The sequence below is a fragment of the Bombus vosnesenskii genome, unplaced genomic scaffold, assembly GCF_011952255.1.
Source record: "Bombus vosnesenskii isolate JDL3184/JDL3185 unplaced genomic scaffold, Bvos_JDL3184-5_v1.1 scf7180000013295, whole genome shotgun sequence".
NCBI classification, from domain to species: Eukaryota; Metazoa; Arthropoda; class Insecta; order Hymenoptera; family Apidae; genus Bombus; species Bombus vosnesenskii.
In genome coordinates, this window is record NW_022882946.1 from 8,152,043 (window position 1) to 8,164,348 (window position 12,306).

A 12,306-nucleotide genomic window follows, 5' to 3' on the forward strand; every position below is an offset into this window, starting at 1 on the left:
TTTTACACAAATTTAATAACACTGTATTTCATAACTCACGGTAGAAGCTATACTCATAAAGCAGTCCTTTATCATCAAAAACTCTTTATTTCGATCTAATAAAATTACACCACGACAGGAAACTTCTGACAGCCATCGTCAAAAGTACTATATCCGTCGAGAGCTCTCCTTTGTCCGAATCTATCTAATATATTTTTCAAATTCATTCTTTCATCTCCAACTAGCCAACGCAACTGAAATTCAAATCGTCTATCCACGCAACTCCTTTGCTACCCTTCCACCGTAAAACTTACAGCAGCCTCGAGCCTCTAATACAATTATCACGGGGAGATGTTTGACGTCGGCCAGCGATGTAAAAAGAATATTACACCTGGCTGGTGGCGAAAGGGTTGGCCATGTAACGCCTCTTGTAACCGACGGTGCAACGCATGAATACGAGATGCGACGGCAGCGCGTGCGCTATACCGTTTCTCTTGCTCTCTTCCATCGTCACTCCATTCGTCTCGTTCTCTTTCTGACCGACTCCAGTTCTCGTTCCAGCCAAACCCTCTCGTGCACCCTCTCGTCCCCTTGTCTCGCCCCACGGATAGCCTTCCGTCGGTGGCGTTTAGATATTAATGCGTAGGGTCCGGTATTCAGCGGCGGTTGCAGCGCAACAACGGTTTATACGAATATTCCATCCCACGGGACATATCCGCTCTGGTGCAGGCCGCGGTTGTAACTCGAAGCGAGGGCCAAACCAACCAGCTCGGGCAACGTGGAACACGAAGAGCGTCGGTCGCCGGCCCCGCGGGCTCTCCGATATTAATACATTCCATTACCGCAGACAATGACTGGCTGAATGGGCCTGACTCTTGATGAGCTTCGGGGCGCCCCCGCATCGCATCCAAGTGCCTCCTTTGCCAGTCCACGTCACCGTCTAATTTAATACACCGCGACCTCGGGCGAAGGTGCTTAGAATGGCTGACGATGCACCGCCGAGCAAACCGCACCAAAGAACAACCATCGACAATGCTATTTGATACAGCGTTCTTCTTCCAACTCGAAGATTGTTACATGGGTTGCGCTATTGGACGGTGGGTGGGCGCTATAAATTGAAATCGAATCGAAAGTACCGCGGTTTTGTTGGGTTTCGCGCGACTGCGGTGATTGGATACTCTACTCACTGTACTGGGTATTGTGTCTTGCTTGTAAAGTTTCATTTAAGGTAGATGGACTCGATCGATTTGAATGTATCGCGCTGTTCAGACTATTCCAAGTATTCTCTCGGGTTTATACGCGTATCTTTATTTCACATAATTCGATTAAGTTTCCTCCGTACAGAATGTTTCTGCATTTTGTCATCTAAGTTTCTCGATGAACGAGCTGATCGGTCCCATCGGTTTTGCTTTCTCAATTTTGTTGCACAGGTACGTTGTCATATTCCATTTTTTCAAGAACGAATCACTTGCAAACTTTATTTTACTTTATTCTTACGAGTGTATTTATTACAGAGAGATGTAAGTTGTAAAAAATACTGTTTTTGAAATTTCGTAATATTTCCCTATTTTTCTCTCTTTCAAGAGAGGATCGGTATGGTTTTCTAGTACTTGGCCCTCTTAAGTTTCAAGCGAAATTGAGATTCTTTCAACTATTTCATCGTTTAAAAGGAACGATAGTTACTAGGTAACGTAATGTTATTTCCAGCTTCGTTATTGGCTTCCTAAATCTAATCTACTCTTTATGAACTTTGCGTTTAATCATATCGCGCAAATCATCAAACTTTCCTACAGACCTTCCGAGATGATTTTTATATTCTTCTTTATCTTCCTACAGCTAACTTTTTTAACAAAGTCTCTGATGTATTCATCTGGTAATTTACTTTCTTCCTCAAATTGATTGTTTTTCAGTATTGTCTTTCTAGACTTCTAGCAACTCGTTCTCTGTTTTTCTCGTTATTATAAGTATCGCAGACAATACTTTCTTCCACGCTATTTTAAGCATCCGCTTGCCATCAACTAAATTCTTTTATCTCGATCTCGTTAAAACGAGCATAAAAGCACCTAAAGCTATAAAAAAGTTTTTTAATATCGATCACACATCGATAACGATTCTTCCGTTTTATTTTCGAGATTGAGAAACTTTTTAACGATAGAGGAATACGATTAGATGAAAAATGATTCGAAACGGTAATAAGATCAAAATGACGTTACTTAAACGCGAGTAACTTAACTTGTATGAACAGAAACGTAAATTCAAGTAACCCGAATAATCCAACCAAAGCTTAAAAATAATAGATTTCAAAGGTAAAAGGATAGGTCTGTACGATGTCTCTTTCGTTGCGGTTACGATAAATCCTCGATGGAACGAAACGTGACGCACGAAAAGAATACAATTACGTAGCTTGAAAAGGTAGAATTCCCAACTGTCTGCATATTTGAATCGATGAAATATTCAAGCACTCGGTCTTCTTTCCGCAAAAGATAAAATCAGAAATAGCTCGTCCTATATAAACTTCCTGGCCAGGGAACCGACAAAAATGCCAGACGTCGTTCGATCGTTCATATTGACTTCAATTAAGGCCAGATTATCCCCAGTAGGTCGTGTCAATCCTGTTCATAATTGATGTATAAAGGTAACTCGGTCTGTCTGTGGCTTGGAAACCTGCCGAGAAACCGGGACAGAACTCGCGAAAATTAAGGACGTCGAGTAATTGAGAAAGAGCCGCAACAAGCGAAACGACGAAAATACCGAAAATCCGTATCCGAGACCGTGGAACACGAACGATCGCCGTCAGAGCGCGTCAAAGCACCGATAAATCGGTGTCATGCGGTGTTTCCACAGTCGCGGCAGCGTTGCGAGCGTGACATTTAAAAAATTGCCGCGTTACTTCTCTCGGCTTCTGGCAAAAAGTTCGTACGGATGTCAAACACGTTCGCGGTGTAATTTAATTAACGGTGTTGAAATGGTAACGTCGCCGTGATAATTTCATTTCGAGCGGCTTGCGGGATAAAGAGGCAACGGCTGATCGATGAACGAATCCCCGAAGACGCTTTTCGCGTGGATGGAATGTTCAGAGATGGAAAACGGGGAACAACGGATAGAAGGGAGAAAGAAAAACGGGCGAGAAAAGAGGAAACGAGTCGAATACAAAGTTTCCCTTGAATGCAGCTTTTTCTTCGTTGAATGGCGAAACATCGGAAACGATGTTACAGACAAATCTGGAGTAGCCGTTTTCTGTAGCGCGAAACGATCGTTTTCCATATGCGAGTACACAAAACGATTCTCAAGCGCGCCATCGTAAGAAGACACACGACTCGTGCTTTTACTATAAGAGACACCATGGCTTTTCCGCTTCTTTCGCGCGTCTTTTTCCCTTTTCTTGCCGTGTTCCCAGTTTCAACGATATTTCCAGAATGGACGCAATTAAGATACTGGTTAGAGAGCGTGCGCGGTATATAAGAGAGCGGTCTCCTGTGGAGAGAAATAGCAGTGGATTGAGAAGTCAAAAGGCAAGTCGCAACTGCGAGTTTGCCCGCTGCTTCACCGTGTACACACAGTCCGATTCAACGAGCGAATTCAATTGGAATTACGCGAGGGGTGAACGCACTTTGGAAAAACTGGAACGTAACTGCCCGGTTTCTTCACGTGCATCGTGGAAACTTGTTCGAATAGCCGAATTCGAACTCCTGTGGACATCATTTTTTATACTTATCTTCTAAATTCTTGCATTAAGAGGCTGCGTATTATATTCGAACCGATAAATAGAATAAAATTACTTATACAGTTCGTTTTTATTCGAGTATGATAAAAACTCTTCGAATACAATTTTATCGTATTTTATTCTGAAATAGTATCACAGAATGTAGAGGATACGTCGTCGTCGTCGTCGTCGAAGAAATTAAACAGAGTACGTAGGTAAAAAGGAATAAAATTAATCGAAATGCTCTGGTAGGAACATTTTTCTAAACCTACGATCCGATCGTGGAATAATTTTTCGTTTCACGATTCCCATTTGCTGGCCGATGAGAACGCGTACCTGGCAAAAACAATTTTCCTCGATACCGCTTTTAACCTCTTAGGAAGAAAGGAATTTTTTTTTTTAATAAAACTGGAGGGAAGTACGGGGCTGTTTCTCTGTACAGCAGAGTTTGACGCGAATTACGCGTAAACGATACAGCACTGCAATGTGTGACGGATAATACTGTTCTATACGTAAGCACATTGGAATAAAGTTTTTGATAATTAAATTGTAACTTTTCTTAAAGATAGCATATACTTGAACTTTAATAATTTACTTTATAATTGATAATATAATTGTGTGTGATATATTTTAAAGCACGGTACGGCACATGGACACACGTCACAATTTTCACACTCGTAGCGCGATAGTGTTTTTCAAATTGCTGTTCGTTTTCTATTTTGAAGCGACATGTTCAGCTTGAAGATTCTACAAAATTACAATGATACGGATCGGCAAGTTAAAAAAAGCATCTAACAATGGTATATTTATTTTAACGGAAAGCAACATTTGATATCTGACACTGGCGCATCAAAAACAAAAACTATATATTCTATCTGTATATTGTTAACAATGTTATAAAACGTTGCGAGGACAAGGAAAGTGTGAAGCAGGACAAATGAAAAAGAACGTTCAGTTCAAACGGGGAGCAAATGAGTGAGCCACTATAGTGGCGCGTCGTAATATAAAATGACATCCGCGGAAACCACTATAGTGGCGCATCGTACCTAAGAGGTTAAAGGAACGAGGAATCTTTGTGTTCCCTGTTCGTAAAAATTAAAACTGTCAAGATACGATGGCGAAACAGCGCCGGCTAGAATAGAAATACTTAGCTAGTGCAACGAGGAACGCGACGGCGTCCAGCCCGGACTCTTCATGCGAGTAATGGCTTTTAGAGTCATTACTTGATACACTGTAATTTTGAAGAGGCAGATAAGGCTGCAGCTACGAGGGTTATACGCTGGCTTTGTATCTCGGCAGTCGATTACACACTCGCGTTTGACGATACCAAGGTGAATCCCATTTTCGATCTTGCTCGCGCTAGGCTAGGAGGAGGGTAATTCAGTCCCATTGTTCGTTCCTCGAGCTTCTACGAAAGTTCCATAAAATTTCGAGGCATCTGATAAAATCGGAAACCCACGATCCCTGGGAAAGATGTGGAAGAAAAATTGTTCGTAGAAGATACGATGTTCCGTTTAGTTGTTCCGAGGAAAGAAATTTTTTTTTAATGAAACTAGAGGGAAGTTGAACTGGGTCGTGTCGCGATAATTCGGGAACGAGAAAATCAGGCAGCCTGTCGTTATCCGCGTTACACGCGTTCTCCGCTGATACCAAATCGAAAACCGGAATTCAATTTGCACGGCTGCTGTATCGAATCGTACGGGACGAGAACAAATTTCAACGGGTCCAATAAGCGAACTTCTGATATTCCTCGAAGCAATACCAACCGCGAGAGAATAGAAACGTCCCTGAATAGGGTGGCAAGATAAAAGAACGAAAAATGGCCAACGGAGGATGATAGTTGGTTTCCTAAGTATCGGCAGTGTGCTCTTGATTTCGCGAAAGAAAAACGCAACGAACCTTTAAGGAAGTAGTTTCTTATCTAAGAGCAGAGCGTATCGCGATAACGTTTATTGCTCGAACGTAGTAGCGTCCACGATGCTCCGTATCGTTTAACTTCAATTTTCCAACTGGCTAATTTAAAATTTCAAACGTGTTTTAGTCGATCAATTGAATAACCGAACGAAAAAGATAGTGGAGGTTAACGGGTATAAATAGTAATCGATTGGAAGAGGAGAGGAGAGGAGAGAAGTGTGAAAAAGAAAATCGTAGGAAGCCGTAGCTATATCGCTTGGTTTCGTCTTATCGAATAAAAATTCTAGCAACGATTCATAATAACGTTCGAGAACGGTGTTCAGAATTATAAAGCTATACTCGACCGTGGTAATATATGGGGAAAATAAAAGCATCGGAGAACAGGAACCTTGTTAGAGTACCTAACAGCGATTGCCGAGGTCACACAGTGGCCAGCGAAGCATCAGCGAAAGCAACGAGAATAGGAGACACATGATAATTGCAGGAACGTGGTCACACTCCAGCTTTAACCTAATCGAGTAACTATCTCCAATTGCGGTACCTGATCGCGTACTTGTTACCGGGTTTAATTCGGAAACGTAAGAGTATTTTAATTAACTGAAAAACATGTTATCGAGGGAAATTGCACAACCATTTTGCGATAAGAAATTCTAACGATACCTTTCTCAACGAGTAATACAAAAACATTTATTACAATTAGACGATCGATAGAGAAACTCCGGAGAATACAATTAGAGGAAGATAGAGGATAATTGCAGGGACGTGACTACATTCTAACCTTAATCTTATCGGTTGGATTTCCTCCACTGCGAGATCACCTCATAGTCACTAGATTTACCTACAAATTTCCTACAACCGTAAATCCACCCCTGTTCTAAACTTCCGAATTCTCATCGAACCGTAATGTCAAAGGGAATTTCTCCGACTTGCTGTAACGGCGATCGAGACGTTGAATGGAAGCAAGAAGTTTTGTGTTTAAAAAACAATGATCGCGGATATCCAACGGAACTGGAAACGATCCGACTGCGAAAACGGAGCAGGCGAATGTTCTCGCGTGCTGCGTCGATACGAAAACGCTGAAATTTACGGTTCGACGTGAACTCGAAATTTCCATCGGTCAAGGACCTATCGGGGAATTACGACCTGCTCTTCCTTCCCTCTTTCTTCCGTCGTTTCTTTTCCCTCCTTGCTTTTCTTCTTTTGTTCGACGCGCGTCTACGCAACCCGAATCAGATAAGTCTACCCGCATGTCAATTCCCCTGGCGAACATTTTGCATAATATAAACGGTATATCGTTGCTAAGAGACAGCTAAGAGGAGACAGTGTCGCGTCTCAGCTAATTTCAGCGAAGTCGAAATCATCCGCGAAGCGGTTAACGCGATGGGAAATTTAAGCCGGTCACGGTATCTCTTTTTGGTCGTGGTCGATTTAATGCAGCCAGTAAAGGGACAGGATTTTCGAAGGTTCGAAACAAAGTCTCCTCTCGCGGAACACACGCGACCGATCGTTCTTTTTCGACGGACGTCGGACCACACACGGCGCTCGATGCTTTTCTCGAGACCGGGCCCCGCAAAAAGTCGCTTTAAATGGCACGTGTAGGCTGTAGCCGGACGAAACGTCGGCTAAATGTCGGCTGAAGACAGAAATGATGGAAGGGGCAAACTGCGATGATCGCGGCATTACTTTTTCGACGCCAATAATGATAATAATGGAGAGTATTTTAACCATCTTGGCTACGACGACGCTAATGGAGAAATGTATGGAAATGTTGAATGTAACATCGGTCAAAAATTGAATAGAAATGCTGGATGAGTCGAGAGTGTCTAGGGCAGAGAAATAGACGTGTGATTAATTTACGCGTTCCAAATTTAAATTAATGTAGATGTACTTAATACTACAAATTCAGAGACGCGTCGATTTTAGTAAAATTCATGCGAAAGAAAAATATTTCTTCTTTTAATCAGGAATTGTCTGCATTAAAGGGCGAAAGTTTTCAAGATAGTAGTTTGAAATCGTATGTGATAGTGTATCTTGTATATTAAGCGCGAGAATGATTTTTTCTTTTTAAATCGATCTTGCTTTGCGTTGAATAGAAAACTCGAAGTCCTGGATAAACGTTGAAAACGAAGGAAAAAGAGCGAAGAAAGAATTTGCCGCGTGCAAGCGTAAGTGGTGTAGAATTCATTGAAACGTAAAGTTCAGAGTTCGGAGAAAGTATGAGTGTATCTAAGAAAGTAAGAGTTCTCGACCGGCTGTTTTATAATACAGAGCAAGAATTATCGCACAGTCGAATTATTATTTATTAGACAAATTATTATTTACTAAACGCAGCAACTACTATTTTACATGAAAATTTACGAGTCAAAAGTCTACCACCATCCAACATTCCTACGGGTAATACGTTTAAATGGATTTACGGGGTACGTCCGCTATAACATACACACGCATAAACTACCAATAAACTATCGATAAATCTCATGGCCGAGAAATATCTAAAACCTAAAGCAGAACGTCCGAAACGCTTTAAGATTCTTTAAGACAGACAGCAGCTAACCGCATCGTAAACTCTGTGTAATTAAATATTCTTCGCATCTATATTTGCATATACGTTCCAGAGGCACTGTAAATTGCGTTAAGTTACGTTATCGTAACAGATGCAAACCCGGCAATATCTTAGTTACACCACGTCAGCAAACACGCGACATCTATGTATACAACGATCCATGCCAATTAGTCGTTAATGCCAAACGGTATCAATTAACGTTTTGTTGTAGCCGGCCGTACGACGATGCAATTTTACGAGACGACTTTGGCTCGCGTCTGTGGTCCAGCTAATGCCCCGACCAACACCATAAAACCGACCTACGCGTCCATTTGTCTATTATTCCATCACGGAATTGCAGGTTGCGTTTGGGTTCTCGCCGGCCGTGGTATCGTTGCGCCTCCTTGTTCGTTGTTCCAACAACAGGAAACCGGACCGTTCGAGCTGGTTGTTAAGGATAAAGAGGCGGTTGCATCGTGAGAGCTGTAAATCTCGCAAAACCAGGCCCCAGACGTTGTTATAACGACGCGTTGCCCTCGAGAACGCCGCCGCGTTATCATTCTCGGTTTGATGGCCGGTAAGCACGATTATTAGCACCACCACGCCGAGACACGATACCACGCCGAGGCGATAGGAGAATATCCTGGAAAAATCCCCTGGTACGCATTAATTTTGCCGGCCTGTTGCAAATTACCTGAAACACCAGCGAGTAAATACTATGTAACGCGCAAAGCTGAACGAGCGGTCAGGTGAGACGAGTTTAGATAAACTGGACTCAACTTCAATCCTCTTGAGATAGAGGCAGCGTGAAGTGATAGAAGCATCATCGTTATTTCTGCAGGCGTGAGTAGTTAGTCAAGGTGTCGACCATCTCACGAGGTGTCGAGTTCTTGGGACTGCACATGGAACGATGATCTCCGATCTCCGTTGATTTTTTTAAACGCTTTGTTGGATCGTTTGATTACGTTTTATCGGTGACACGCCTAGAATTTCTCTTGGGAATTTGAAGCCGATGAATAATTTATTTTTACGCAACGGGTGTGGCTAGAGACACTCTTTCTCTTTGAAGAAAAGATGGCGAGTGGTTTAATTTTATAGTAAATAACAGAGCCGTAATGTTAATATCTGCCGTGATTGGCGTTGTAGTTAAAAATCGTGGGATGGATAGACTAGAAATAGAGAGAGAAGATGGAGGTAGAATACGAAAAATCTAGACAACAAAGTCGTTAAACGGATACATTTACGTGTCACGCTACCTAGAAAATTGAAAAACATATATAAACACTGGACGATGCTGCTACATGCCTTAACTTTCTGGGTTTATTCCTACTACGTATCTGATAACAAACCTTTGTAGAAAGCTAATTCTAGAGGAAAACCTGGTCGATAGACTAGACCTGATTTTTCCTTTCCATCGAGCTCGAAGAACGAAGAAAAATAAAACGTTTCCCCCGCTGTAATTTGCATCGAAAGGCAAATACACCGTTAATTAAAATCAACAAAATTAAACGAGGGAAGACCCTGTCCAAATCCTAATTACATTCTCAAAATTCCGCAAAGATTGCAAAGCTCGCGTTGGCTCCCTCTTTTCCTCTTACGAAAGAAACCGAATTATCCTCATCGCGACCAAAAGAGAATCGTCGTCTCGTCGTTGTCGCCGCCGCCGACGCCGTCGTCGTCGTCGTCAGGTCGATTTCCCTAGCGACAATTAAGGATAGAGCAAATATCGTCAGGTACACGTTGTTAAGACACGCCTCCAAATATTCCAGTAATGAAGAATAATGCACGATGCTAAAACAAACTCTCCCGAGAGGGAGAGTGCCGCTTAAACCTCGAAGACGTCGGATGTCCCCCATCCACGGTGTAGGCTTCTCGTCTCTTTCCGCGCCATTCACCTCGCACCATCCAAAAGGATATACCAACACGGCTGTATACAGGTATAGCGTGACGTTACGACCGGCAGAAGCTTCCCTCTTAGCCAAGCATTTAAACGGTCCACGCAATTAGGGAAGGCGCTTCGCGCCTCATCTTTTATTCATGCCGACTACGGCCAGCCTCTCCGCGCCTTGCTTTCGACCCCCGGAAAGATTAAAACCGAACCGCGCCGATCCCTCAGCTCTACAGCTTGCACGTATTAAATGGCCAGCTTGCACCTTCGATCGAGATCACCTGTGTGTATACGCGTCAGGATGGATCGAGCTGTCCAGAGATATCGCTGTGTCTCTCCTCGACAACCTCGAGCCTTCGGCTTCTTTCTTTTTAAGGATCGTCATCTGGACACATAATGCGAGCTTCTACGGTTTCACGTTCATCTTTCAATTTGGCGAGCTACAATTTTTATTATCCTGACGCTGGCTTGTGAATAATTTATATTTGATCGCGGTGCTGGATGCGAGCGAGAACTGCGTGTTAAAAGTTTTGAGGAAAATGGCTTTAGCCATGAATAACGAAACAGTTGAATGGGTTTCGTAATTGGCGAGTGTTCAGAAATGTATATTTTAAAATATTTCGTGTTTCTTCTTTTCAGGTTTGTGGTTTTTGGTAAGAAATATGCGTAGTAAGTTAAATGATTGATCGAAATTATAATTTTCTTTGTTTCTCGCTTGTTTCGTGCAAGAAGTTAAAAAGAATGCACGATATCGTGAAATGACTACAAAATTTGTGAAAACGAAGATCTTAAGATAGTTCAAGTCAGCCAACATAGTCCGATTCGAGTCTAATTTCATAGACTAATTCTCGTTAAAAACTGGAAATGAAATTTGCAGGAAATGCGGAAGAAAGAAGGAGAAACGCGTGCAAAACGTTCTATGTTTTATGCAAATGGGATTCGAGTATTCCGCGCAAGATTCTTTCGTCCAACAACGCAATTTCGTTGTTTACTTTTCACCGTTCTTTTTTCTTTACTATTAATTATTCGTAATAAGCGTAAAGGGGGAAAACGAGAGAAATACGTTAATCCTAGAGGGTGGAAGTTGGGGCACCCGGTCCCACAGGCGGTGAAGTTTCGCGAGGGTACGAAGATTTTACAGCGTTATGATTATTCTACTCGTTTTTAATTTCAAATGAGCCTCGCAGCGCTCGTGTCGCTGTTTCTTTCTTAATGACGATTGAAATTGTTTGGTCTGGGATAGCAGGGGTGGAAAACCAACCTGAGAATCTCAAAGTTTCTCGAAACGTTGTAATTTTCGTGAGAAAGGAAGCTCCCTTCTATGCCGGAGAAAACTATTTGCTACATTGCTTTATGGAGGAAACATGGTACGTCTTTGTCGTGGTTAAAGCGCGCTAAGGGTTCACGTGACAAAGATGATTTTGAAAGTTTCCAAGTATCACTTATACTTCTCCCGGGCTATCTGCTCGTGCTGGATCCCATTAAGTAGTTAAACTCGTGTTTTTCCTTTCTTTTTTCTTATTTTTTTTTCTCCTACTTCTTCTTTCTCCTCGTTACTTCGAGAGTGTATTTAATGTGCAAGATCGAGCAAGAGTAAGCCCGAGTCTAAGAAGTTGCCGCTGTAGGGTGCTCAAATTTATTATTGGAATAATGAAAGTATTAAAAGTTGCCGATGAACGAGCCATCGTATTACGATATCGGAATTTAGTTTGAAAATCCCGGCTAACCGGCTGGATTGAGAAGGAGATGGTGGGTCGCCGGGTATCTTCACGTTTAATTAATTCGTTACGTTCGCCTTAGTATTGAAAGACGAGGTGAAAAATAGCCGATCCTCGCGAACGTTCGAGGGCAGAAACGTCGAAGTTCACGGAATCTCCCAAGAATGTTGTGTCTGATTACCCCGATGCTTGAAAACTTCTTCGAGCGTGCCTGGAGTTACAACCCTCTCGATTGCGTTCCCTTTAACCTTTTCTCTCTTTACACACTTTCGCATTGATTTACGAATATCAGGCTTCTGTCGATTCTCTCGCAACAACAAGCTCGCTAGTTCGTGCAACGAGAAATGACAAATAAAAAATAGTCGATAAATCGTTGCAATTATTAACTTTAGAACTATCAATGATTGAAGTACGATACTCGTATCAAGTGAAATCTAAACGAAAGGTGTACAAGAAATACATTCCGAGCGCAAAACGAGCCTTGTTTCGTATTTAAAAATAAATCATAGAAATTCTTGAAGATTTCTATATAAAAAAAAACTCATAAAGTTTATATCGGAGA

The 12,306-nt window shown here is 42.1% G+C and overlaps 1 protein-coding gene across 2 annotated transcripts in view; it reads left to right on the top strand.

Moving 5' to 3' along the window:
* Positions 1-12,306, top strand: part of LOC117233158 (discoidin domain-containing receptor 2-like) — a 157,968-nt gene that overhangs the window by 79,495 nt on the left and 66,167 nt on the right. The window lies entirely within an intron of this gene.